At 48.4% G+C, this 12,714-nt stretch overlaps 1 pseudogene; it reads right to left on the bottom strand.

Annotated features, from left to right (window-relative positions):
• Positions 1-852: 852 nt before the first annotated feature.
• LOC127022739 (membrane-anchored junction protein-like) lies at positions 853-12,252 on the bottom strand (annotated as a pseudogene).
• Between the last annotated feature and the right edge of the window lie 462 nt (positions 12,253-12,714).

The raw sequence follows: 12,714 nt of genomic DNA, 5'->3' as shown, positions 1-12,714 counted from the left end.
AAGATTATGCTGGGGAAACAACAACAACAACAAAAAGAGCACATTACACTTCAAATCCTTCTCTGACAATTGTAATACCAAGGTAATTTCTGTCCACCAGAAAGACACAACCCCAGCACAAAGTAATACAGAGGAAGACTGAAAAAAGAGAGGAAACATACAGAATAACTTGTGCCGTGACGGTCCAGTCTCAATAGTTAGAGAGACTGGCATCCATTATGATTAACAAGGAGGTTTATTTCTTCCCAAACTAACCTATCAAACACACAGTTACTGCCGACGTTCAGCTTGTGCTGTGCAGTGAACAGACCACTCTTGCGGGATGCAGCTTCGACAGCTTTAGAGCACTCGTTCAGTCAGCAATGCCCAGCAACTGTTGGCACGGTTACTTGAATTTCGGTTTAAAATGGTGTCTTTGGGAGTCAAAGTTACACAGGCCACAGTTGCTAAGCGGCCAAGTAAAGGTCATACTTACCTTAACGGGACTGCAGGTCCGCCCCGGGAAGGCCCTGTTACAAGGGGGAGTGTTTAACTCCTTTGGAAATGGGGCTGGAGATGGCACTCCTCAGCTGAGAAAAGCCACATCGTGTGAGGGCTGTGACTGAGGTCAGTAGTAACCCTCCCGTGAGGAGGTTTTTTCCCCAGGACGGCTCAGAAGAGGAACATTTGTTGGGAATGTTGCACCTTACCACAAGACAGAAGGACATCCCCGAATGCTCCTTTGCCTTGGGGACTTTGGTTTACACAGAAAAGAGGTGTCCATTTCTCCAGGATAATGCAGAATCCCTGAACTGCCAGAATCAGGCACAGGCTCTGGCACAGGCTCGGACACAGCCGGGACTGCATCTGCTCCTAGCTGTGGGATTCGTACCTTCTCCAGAACTTTGAGAGACCTCTTCCTTCGGACTCCACGTTTCCTTTGTTCACCATTTGGTCCGTTTGCTGCAGTAGCTGCACTGCACCTCAGCCTGACCGGCTGCTGCTCTTTGTTCAAGGTGAGATTCCACAGGTCCCCTGTAAGAAACAGCAGCAAGAACAAAACCACAACCTCGCCCTCTCCCCACTCCCTGCACACCCAACGGCAGACCCTGAAACGGAGAGGTGGGTCCAGACTCGGACTGACGTGACGCCTGGGAGCTTTCAAAGCAATCACAATGCAGGCTGATTTGGAGGTAGGCTCCCATCGCACAGCCAGCTCTGAGAGAGCTACGCAGCCCAGCTCCGTGGGCGCGAGTTCGTTACGCGGGATGAGAGTCCCAGCCAAGATCAGTGGTGACCTCCCGCTTTACGGCGCTTCTAATTCCTAATCGCACGTGCTGGAAAATACCAAACACGATTTTTAAAGGAAAACTAAGACCAATGTAATCCTTGCGGCTTTTGATTTAATATGACCAATTTGAATGAACCAATCCAGGAATTCCTTACTTACAGAAACTCACTTGGTTACAGCCCGCGGTAAGGGATGCTGGACTAAACTCACGCTCCTTTCTTTGGAGGAATTCTGAAAGGAAAAGGAACCCAAGAACTCTTACACAATGTAAAATTCTGTTGTACAGGAGATTTTGTTTGCTTGCTTGCTTGCTTGCTTGAAGAACTAAAGGCAAGGTCTGCTCTCTTGTTCTGTGATTTCACTTGTTTTCCCGCTACCGTGAGGACTTTCTTCACCAACATATGTCTGCCCCTCCCTCCTCAAGACATTCACAGGCCTAACATAAAGCTGTAATTCATTGAGCAGGCTTTAATACAGCAGACAGCGAAAGAATAACAGCAGCTATGGCACAGACAGAGATTTTAAAAGACATGAACAGAGGTGCTGTGGGAAAGAACAGCCTCTGGACAATACAGGCCCTGGACATCAGCCCTGCTAAGACACAGTCATAGGAAACAGAGTAACAGGGAAGGGACAAAAGTGAAAAGTGCCAGAAGCAAGAGGTGAGCCAGGAATACCCGTTAGGAAGGCTATCAGCACTACAAAGGACCGCAAACAACAAAATCAGCAGGTAAGCTTCTTTAAGAGAGAGTACAACAACTTTGCCAGAGACAGAAGAGAAGAGAAGAATAGAGCCACTTCCCCGATGGTGTTTCTCTTGCACTAAGCTCAGGTTCATGCAAAATTCCAAACTTCAGATGGCCTGAGATCTTTGCAGTTTAGTCTCAGAGGATTAACTAAATTAGGAAAATTATCTGCAGTGACAGGCTGAGCACCTCTCAGTTCTCTTTCTTTCCTTCTTTCTTTCTCTTTGACTTCTACTGGTGCACTGGGTAAGTGGAAAGATGCGCAGGCTCGACTCCAGTCACCCTGACCAGACAGCCTACTGTCAAAATCGCAGGCCTAGAAGGCATTTGGATGAGAGCTGAAAAGCAAGCCCACAGACGACACTGGCGTAAAGGCTCAGCCAGTTGTGGAGAGCTCCAAAAGGTTCCCGAAAGGGGGGCAGCACGTCATCATGCAGAAACACGCAGAAATCCGGGTATTTGATGCAACTGTTCACCTCCCCAGGAACAGCGGGAGAAGCAGCTGTTCCTTTTATACCACCAGGCAACTTTCTTTGTGGACAATCCCAAGAGGAATGAGTTTGCCTCCTCGGAAAACACTCTGTCCAAAGAGTTGGAGAGGTAGAAAGGCCAGGAAGGTGACAGTGTGGCAGGGATTTGAACTAAATTTAGAATCAGCATCAGTATCCAGAAAACGGATGAAATGCACTGGCACATTTGGGAGGATGGGCAACAGCCAGGAGGAGGAGAACAGGGTGCTAGGGAAGACCCTGTTACCTAAAGGGTGTGCCTAACAGCAGCTCTGTCAGAGCAGCCTTTTAGCCTGGGGGCTAAAAGAGAAAGAATCTTCCCCTCCTGACAAGGTCTCTGGAGAACAGCGGGTTTAGAAAGCAACTGCCAATCCCTCTGCAACAATCTGGTCGTAAATCTGCCTTCTGATGACGTAGTAAGAAAAGGCATGACACTGTTGCAAGAAGAGGGAGATGCCTACAAGGCCACCTGCACAAAGAAAGGACGCTGCTGGGGAGTGGCAAGGACTCACACTGAAGCCAGTATCAAGGTGTCAGCACCCACTATTGGCCCTTCATGGAGTTGTGTACGAAGGGGCATCTGAGGTAAAAGAGGACTGGAGCCTTGAAGACAAGGCAGGGCATCCTTCAGGTTCAGCTCTGAGAGGCTAAGCTCACCCCTAGAGTGCATAGCTTGACAGTCAGAAAAGCTTGTGTCCTCTCCCGGTCAAACTCATCCCTTGGCTAAGTTTGATGAGCAGGAATCAAACGTCTCGATGCAGGTGATGCAGGTGAAAAGGGAAAAAAAACATTACCTGGAAGCATTTTGATGCTTGCCACTTTAAGAATCCAGGACTAAACAGATGCTGTTGTCTCCTTCTGAATATTCTGTAGCTTACCGTTTCAAATCCAGGCTTTGCTTTACTCCTATGGTGAACCCACTCGGCTCCAGTTCTAAAAAGAAGTCAAATAGGTAAGAACTCAGTTTACAAAAAGTCACAAAAAGGAAGCAATCTTGTAAATGGCTACGCCAACTGTTTCTTTAGAAATCAGCACTTTAGTACCTCTAGCCAACAAGACACATACCCTTAATCTATATTTGTACTCCTGTCTCAAAGTCTCACTTAAAAAATGAAAATATGCACTCATTTCAGTATTAGGCTTTCTGCTTTTCTAAGAAAACCAACAAGTAGTTAAAAACAGTGTTACGTGACATGGAAAGGGGGGTGAGCAGCGAGCTGAGAAAGCCTGCAAACCCTACACGGTTACTGACACAAAGAGAAGGGCAGGCAGCAAGGAACCACAGAAAGATCTTACAAGACTCGGTCATGGAGCAATCAAATGGCAGAGGAAACTCTGTACAGAGAGGTACAAAGTGGTGCACGTGGGGAAAAACAATCCTGGCTTCACACACAGCATAGTGCTCTCTGAGCTGATCAGTGTCACTGGGGAGGGACACCTGGAGATTCTGGTAGCTCAACACTCAATAGCACCCAAGAAAACCCAAATCCAAATCCCCCGTGAGGACTTAGGAGCAAAAGAGCTCGTCCAAAAAGAAGAAAAGATCAAGAGGTGGTCGGATTACAGTAGGCAAACTCCTTCCCGGGGAGGGGGGAATGCTCACGCTGAATGAGCTCTTCAGTCTAACAGAGTAATCGGAACAAAATGACAGAAGGCTTGAAGCTGATGCCTCACCAATTTAATTTTGAAACCGAGAATACACTTTACAATGATTAACTGTTTTAATCTTTTCTGGAATAGCGTAACTTCTGGGGCAAGACACAGGACTAAGAGAGAGCTGCCAGGCTGGATCATGAAATAGCCCTGTCTGGCCTTGTATTTGATGAATCTACAACTCCCGTCTTGGCTAAAAGAGTCAGAAAGCATTCTGGATCCTGGTCTCATTCTTCCCTCGTTTCCTGCAGTTTTATTGTGACTAGAAACTGAGAAAGCGGGGGAAAGGCAATGAAAGGACTGCGTTTGTATGAGCGGGAAACAAACTGGCTTCAGGCTTCTCCCATTATCATCTCTGCATGAAATACATTTGAGAATTGGGTAGAACAGAAGGCAACAAGGTCTGTACGTGGCCATGGAAGGGGAGAGGTGAGCATAAACACTTCCGATCATGCTGGATCTGGGACTCTGCCACACACTTGTGAATATTAAGTACAGGCACAAATTTTCTTTTTTTAAAAGCTACACTCCATGAAATAAAGAAGCCTGCTAGACTACAACTCATAATGGGCCGGCCTCTGAAAGGTAATCAAGAACTAAGCTGGAAGCTAGCCACCATGAGCCAGCATTGCACCCTCGTGCTGAAGGCGGCCAACAACATCCTGAGCTAAATTAGGAAGAGTTTTGCCAGCACCTCGAGGGAGATGATCCTTCCCTCTGCTCAGGGCTGCTGAGGCCAGTCTGTGTGCTCTGTCCAGACTGGGCTCCCCGGGACAAGACTGGGGCTCACGCCACAAAGATGATGAAGGGACTGGAGCACGTTTCAGGTGCAGAGAGGCTGGGAGAGCTGGGACTGTTCAGCCTGGAGAAGGCTCAGGGGGGATCTTATCGATGTACACCTGATGGGAGGGAATGAAGAAGAGGGAGCCGGGCTCTCCTCAGCAGCGCCTGCTGGCAGGACAAGAGGCAAAGGGCACAAACTGCAGAACGTGCAATTCAATCTGAACACAAGAAAAAACTTTTTGACTGCAACTCTGGTCAAGCCCTGCAAACGGTTGCCCACAGAAGCTGTGGCGTCTCCACCCTTGGGAGTCCACTCAGAACCGGAGGGGACGCGTCCCGGGCAACCTGCTCTGGGTGACCCTGCTTGAGCAGGAGGGGTTGGACTCGATGATATCACAGGTCCCGAAAACCTCACTGATTCTGTGAAATCCACAGATACAGAGCTCAGCCTCAACAACTCTCTGAAATCCACAGATACAGAGCTCAGCCTCAAGCTGAGAGGCAGCATTCATCAGCCAACTCAGAGGAACAGGCTGGGATGCAGCCAGAAAACTGGTCCCAGTTCTTCCCTTGTCATCCCTGGCTCAGGTGTGCAAGCCAGTGCACTGCTCTGTCTTGTTGCTGAGTTCTCATCCCGCTGTGATTCTACAGATAATGTTAACACAAAGGAGTTAAACAGGAAGACCTCTAGTTAACGGCATGGGAACCTGAAAGCGTAGGACAACTTTTCTCCAAACATGGGCAATGCTGCTTAGATTCTGTCACCTATGGAAGAGAAGGAAGACGACAAATGGGGCAAAGGATTACATAGGAATGAAATACGAGGAAGGTGCAAGAGACATGAAAAATATCGAGATGTGCCCTGGAAGACTATTTTGTACTCAACTGACCTGTCCATACCCGACTGTGGGCATGAGGTCTCTGCTCCGACTTCCACTCTTCTCCTCTTCACCCTTCCTTCCACTGCAGGACTTTCTGACACTTCCTTTCTTCTCTTGACCTTCAAAAACATTGCAAACTTGGTATTGATAAAATTTGATTTTGACTTTTCTAGTTTAGAACAACAGTCAGAGCTAATATACATCCGTATTTCGCAAAACTGTTCATGTTTATACAACAAAACCCCCAAAATGATTCAGGAATAAAAGATTAGTTGCCTTATTCAAACTGAAGATAAGCACTGAGAGGCCATCCAGAGAATTATGCTCAACGGTTTTGAACAAGAAATACTGCTTTCCAGGACATCCTATTTGCTCCATCTGCAGAGGAGGGCCTAGGAATGTAATTAGCAGGAATGTCATGCTAGCAGAGAGAGAAAAAATGCTTTGGGGGAATTTGGACGGGACATCTTCACTAATTCACTCCATCTTCAGACACTTACTCGTATTGAAAACAAACCTACCCTGAGCTCTCATTAAACAAAAGCTTCCCAAAGCAGCTTAACTTTGTTGTTTATGACATATACGGTACCTAGGAAACCACTTAATTATTCAGCAATATTGACCTCGTACAGACTCTCACAGGGAAGAAACCATTGGACAGCTCAGCTCAGACTTGGAGAGAACGCATTTAACTGAAGCCAGCAGGGCTCTCAGGCCCTGAGGCAGGACTTCATTCAAAGGCCGATGGAACTGACAGGACGATTTCTCTCAACTGGGACGGCTCTAGGTGAGAATTCAGTGCCACCTCACGTTGCCTGAGTGACACCCAGAAAGAAGAGAACTCTAGCATTGCCTATATAGGTATTCTGCTCCTCCAGGCAATTTGGAATGTAACTTTAAAAAACACCAAAACACAAACCAAAAACACACGCACAACTTACAAGCTCATCGCTGCCCTTGTTTACTTCTTCACCTGTAACAGAGGTATTATAAAACTTGGTGAATATTTGGTGACTGGACTTTCTTTAACCAACTTGAAAGTACATTTTTGCATTGCACCTCGCTTTCTGAGAACAAGATGAACTACTTGGAAACAATGCTGGACTTGCACACGATATGCTGAAATTGAAAAACTGCAAATACAGCTCTTTCAGAACGAGAACTCCTGGCTACGAATGCCCCATGTTGATGGGATGGGGACAATTGCTTTTCTTGACGAGGTCAAAGGAGTCTTCAGAAGAGAAGAAGGAACTGAAGAACTGTTAGCATCACCCTGTGTTCTGGGCACCCGATGGAAGATGCAAGGACAGCTGGAGCACAGCCTCCACGCAATATTGGCCAGCTAACCTCTGATGCGTGGGATCCATACATGTTTTCCTGAAGAAAAATCCCTGCCAACAGAAACTTGAAACAGCAGTGCCGGAAAGTAACAGCACGTTATGCTGTGCATAATTTTAGAATAGAAACGTCGTACAACTGTCTGCAGCGGGCAATTAAATACTGGAGCAAGGCGTACAAGGAAGCGAGTGAATTCTCCACGTTTAGAAGTTTTCACATCCAGACACGGTATATTTGATAGGGGATGCTACACGCAAGCAAATGGGTGAGACTGAGAAGTGACTACTTGTCCATTTTATAAAGGAGACCAGATTATCAACTAAGCAGTCACAAGAAAAACCAGGAGCTTTTTGCAGGGACCAATAATCAGAAGAGGAAATAGTAAGAATAAACACTCAGCTTTCCCAACAGAGGAGGTTAAATGTAGAGTCCCACAGAGGTCTCAGCTGGGGCCTGAGGCTGTTCAGGGAATTCACAGAAAACCTGGAAAATGACACACTAGGGAGGCGACAACATTTGCTAATTATACAAAAGACATTGTTACCATTATTACTATCATTATTTAGAAAAACAAATGCATTCTTTCTTTAGGAAAACAGAAACAAAGAGCGTGAAGTTCAATGTCAACAAATGTAGGGAAAGGGAAAAGCAAGACGTAGATCATAGATCTTTCCAGAAATTATCCAAACGTAACCATACAGACTTACCACAAGATACGTTTTGCTGAAATGAGTTGAGTTCTAGATACACAGTGCAAATGTAGGGATAAGGCACAAGATGGACCTTCCCATGTTTGAATCTCATCTTCGATACTCTCTCCCATTTACTCAAATCTGAGAACGATGATAAGACTTAAGAACATAGCACTAACGTTTCAAAGGAGCAGGACTCCTGACAATGTCTTCTTGTACAGCTTCAAAAGCCATACCACACTGAACATATGTATAAGGGAGCAAATACAATGGATGACAAGCCTGCAGGCTTTGTGTGTTCAGAAGCCTGTCTAGTCTTCCAGCTATCTCAGCTCAACTACTTCTCCTCATAAAACTCACGCTGTGAGGTGCTTTTTGCTTCTCTCAGCCATCTGTGTGGGTGCGTAAGCATATACTGACATTTGCTCCCACCCAAGAAACAACTTTTATACTCAGCATCCCTCTAGGCAACATAAGCTTTCATGGGAACACTGTCCTGTTCTCTCAAGTTCAAACTCAAACTTCTTCCTGTACAGACTGAAGACGGCTTTGCAGGTACAATCCATCCCCAGAGGCTCATGGATGCGATTTAATCCTAACGTACCTTACAAGAAAACTACCGGGGTCTTCTCTACTAGCGGGCCAACGTTGCTGAGCCTGTAAGGAGCGTTTTACGTTTCATTAACCTTTTTAAGCAACGCACTAGCTTTGCTTGCAATCGCATTAGGTGGGCTTCCTGTGACTTTCTATATACATGTTCATTTCCTCTGGCTAAATCAGATTTGGAATGCAGGGGTGTTCATCTCAAAACACTGCAAAACACTTTTCCCGTCAGCCCTCTGCTGAAGGCAACAACTGCGGAGGATCTTCAGCTAATGTAAAACTGCAAAGCTCAGAGGAGTCCTCCTCCAGCGAAAGATCTGCTTCCTTTGACATTCATGTCTAGTGGTGTGCAATGCCCAACAGATAGGAGTCACTCAATCTTTTCTTTTACGAGTAGGAAAGAAAGGATACACGGAAAGATAGTGAAGTGGTCTGTAGAAAACGGATGTAAATCATCAAGGTTTCCAAGGATGACTCGAATCGCTTCCTAGAGAGGCCAAAAAAAGAAAGCAAAGAAGAATATTAACCATATAGTCACAATTCCCCTGTCAAGTACAGTTTCGAGGCTTGGGAAGAAAATTAACATCACGTTACAGTTTGCATGAATCCTGGAAGAGCAGGTTCTGGATATTTTGCTTTTCCTCCTCCCCTTCTTCTCCCCGCTCCCTCCCATCACCTTAGAGTGCGCTGCACTAACAGACTCAGAGAAACTGAAGTGAATGCATGTCTTAATCTTGAATTCACATAGAAGCATTACGATGGAGAGTGGAGGTGTGCTTTTAAGTTTAACAAGTTTTACATTTAAGAAGTCTCCTTTTTGCCAGCAAAGCACACTTGGTATGGACCTGTTTCGAAAATAAACATATTCCCCTTTTTCTGAATATTGACCCAATTCAGGAACAAAGGAGCTGTAATTCAGCCCCAACAAACTCCTGCTTTATAAACGGGAAACTTTTTCTAGGAACATCTTTCAAAATTTTCAAAAGAGAAAAAGAAAAAAAAATTAACCGATAATTTTCCGTATCAGTTAAAATCGGCCCGTTTTCTTCAATAACATTTAGAATGCTATTACTGTACTCTGAAGATTTTTTAAAATTAAGTAACAGGAGCATTTTTAAGCAGGCACTATATTTGTCTCATTTCCTCGGGAATGGCAGGGGCTTTCTTCTGTCTCAGGAAGAAGATGACAACAGCAGAACTCGTCGGTTGTGACCAAGCTTGGTCACAAAGTAATGGCATCATTAAAAGGACGTCCACTGGTTCCACTAGCTCCAGTTACGACGAAAGCATGTGCAATCGAGCATTAGATTAGCCTCTGTCAAGCGAGCTCACCAGTACTGCCACAGCTCCTGACAGAACAGGAGGGTTTGACAGCTAGTCAAGCCTGAGAAGTTAAGAGCAGGGGTCAGGTCTGAGGCTGAGAGCGAAACCACGGCAAAGCGCTACTGCAGAATGCAGCTGAACAGGAATCAGCAAGGAACGGGGTGCAACTGGCTCGACAAATAGGAGTTCTCATTTGTCCAGTTCTAACAGTCAGTAGCTTCTTGGAAATGTTTCAAATAAAAGCATTGCTCGTCTACGCCAATGCTGCCTCTTGATGACATTTTTTGTTTACGTCATTTTTTCACCCTCGTACTCTCCAGAGAAGTTCCCCGTTACCCTCACTTGAAACGCTGCGTTTGACAAAATGTCCTCAGTCCCACAACGAACAAAAGATTTGCTCGGCCTAACATTCAGCTAAGGTCCCATGGACCTGCTTCGTCTCCTACCTCTAACTCCTTGGCAGCACTTGCAGTGTTGTCGAGATCAGGAGCGCTGTGAAACAAACAGAGAGAGTTAGTCCCACCCCAATCAAAAAGCAATGGAGCTCCATTTGTTGCAAGAGTTTAAACAGCAACAAAACATCACTCCCGCTGCACAGAGAAAACACTCAGCAGGCAGATGAATTCATAATTTATGGTTCTTAAAAAACATCCACTATTCCACCAGGACTGTTTCTTTTCACTTTTCTGCCCACTTGTCTTTTGTGTGTCTGAGGATACAAGGGATGAGAGATCCGATCTTTTCAGTCGATCCTCAGTAACCTGTAGGATTGGGGTTTTGACAAGGTGCCCTCAAACCAGCGCCTCTGTCTTCCAGCCTATCGCGATGCCATTCTACTCAAGGGACTAAAAGAAGGAACCGGCAGGACGTGTCTCTTCATCCCTCCACGGTGCAAACCTGCAGAGGAATGGGCCTTCACAGCATTGGAGCTAGGCCCTGTGATGCTGGGAGTTGTGTACTGCCTGCATCAAACTGTGTTCCCAAATATTAACTGCATCTTTTGTAAGCCAGCTGCTCAAAAGTTGTTTGCTGCTAGGTATCGCCCAACAAGAAAATGCACAGGGAGAGAGGAGGTCTTAAAGAAAATCCAAACCCATTAAAAAGTAAACAAATCACACCAATGTCACTTGGAAATAAGTAAATGCAGCGGAGTGTAAGGAAGGGGGGATGTTCGGCATTATGGCATTTGTCTTCCCAAGTAACCGTTAGGCGTGATGGAGCCCTGCTTTCCTGGAGACGAAACACCTGCCCGCCGATGGGAAGCAGTGAATGAATTCCCCAGTTTGCTTTGCTTGCGTGCGTGCACGGCTTTTGCTTTACTTATTAAACTGTCTTTATCTCAGCGCACAAATTGTCTGACTTTTACCCTTCCGATTCTCTCCCTCATCCCACTGCGGGGCAGTGCGTGAGCGGCCGCGTGGGGCTTAGTTGTCGGCTGGGGTTAAACCGCTACAAAGCTTCTCAGTTAAACACTCACCAAATTTCAAAATCCTGTCCGTAAAACCGGCCTCTTTTTCCACTGAAGCACAAAATCCACCCATGGCAGTGAAGCAGGAGCATTTTTTACACCTCACAGGACTCTCTCAGGCCAACGCTCAGCCTGTGCAAGTGCAGTAGCAACTTTTAAGTGACCACTTTCACCGTCAGTGAAAGAAGGCAGGAAATGAGGAGCCCCCGAGATCTGACTCGAGGGTTTCGTATTAACTCCCTGCCACGTGCAGCCATCAAACTGCAGGCTGACTGTGCACCTTTCACATGCTCACCTGTTGAAGTTGCCGTACCGGATTTTAAACTTGTACACCAGCCTGCCCGCACGAAGAAACCTTGTTTCAGGCAACGGAGAGGTAAATGGCTTCAACGACATCCTTCTTGCTCCCGGAATGCCAGCCTAGGGAAGCAGGAGAGTCAAAGGCCCATTACTAAACCCCTTCACCGGATCGCCTTCTGTCATACCGAAGAAAAGGTGACAGGCAGTTTCTCCTCGAGAGGCCATCTGCAGAGAGAACAGATTGCCCACCGGTATCTCCTACCCGTCAGAAAACGGCTGATTCAAGTGTCCGTTCCAGGACCGCAGGGCAGCTTGGAGCAGGAGGAGAGGACGGACTCGGAGCGGACGGCTACCCCGCCTGCGGCTCCGCTGCTCGGGAAATGTCACTCCCCACGTCCCCGAAGCTCCACAGGCCTCTCGCCCCGGGGGCTGCCAAGAAAGCCCGCGCAGGACCGTGTCGCAGCCCGTGACCGACACCAGGCCGTGAGGGACACCCCCGCCTGCTGCGGGTCCCTGCAGCCCCCGCGGGTCCAGCCAGGAGGAGCTCGTTTCTCTCCACACCCGCACGCCTCCCCGCTGCCCCCCGGCCTCCCTCCGCCGGACAGCCGCCAGCGGGAGGCAGTCCCCGGCCGCCCCCGCAGCCCCGGGGCCGGGAGGGACGGGCCGGGGCCGGCCGGGCCTGCCGGGGCAAGGCCGGGACCCGCCGCGGACGCCGGCCCAGCGCCCCGGCCTGCCGAGAGGGGAGATGCCGCCGCCTCCTCAGCCCCGCTGCCGGCCTGCGAGGCCCCCGGGCAGCCCCGGCGCTGGCGACCACCGGGCAGCCCGCCGCTCCGCCGAAGCGGAGGAGCCCCCGCCACGGCCACCGGCCCCGCCGCGCCCGCCGCCCGCCCTTGCCTCAGCCGGGGCCGGGCCGAGCCAGCCGAGCCGAGCCCAGCCGAGCCGAGCCGAGCGAGCCGAGCCGAGCCGGAGCCGAGCCGAGCGGAGCCGAGCCGAGCCGAGCGGAGCCGAGCCCAGCCGAGCCGAGCCGAGCCGAGCCGAGCCCAGGCTAGCCCAGCTGAGCCGAACCGAGCCGAGCCGAGCGGAACCGAGCCGAGCGGAACCGAGCCGAGCGGAGCCGAGCCCAGTCCAGCCGAGCCCAGCCGAGCCCA

This window comes from Gymnogyps californianus, chromosome 16 (genome assembly GCF_018139145.2).
Source record: "Gymnogyps californianus isolate 813 chromosome 16, ASM1813914v2, whole genome shotgun sequence".
NCBI classification, from domain to species: domain Eukaryota; kingdom Metazoa; phylum Chordata; class Aves; order Accipitriformes; family Cathartidae; genus Gymnogyps; species Gymnogyps californianus.
The sequence above is the reverse complement of the archived record's forward strand: the minus strand, read 5'-3'. Positions and strand labels throughout refer to the sequence as shown.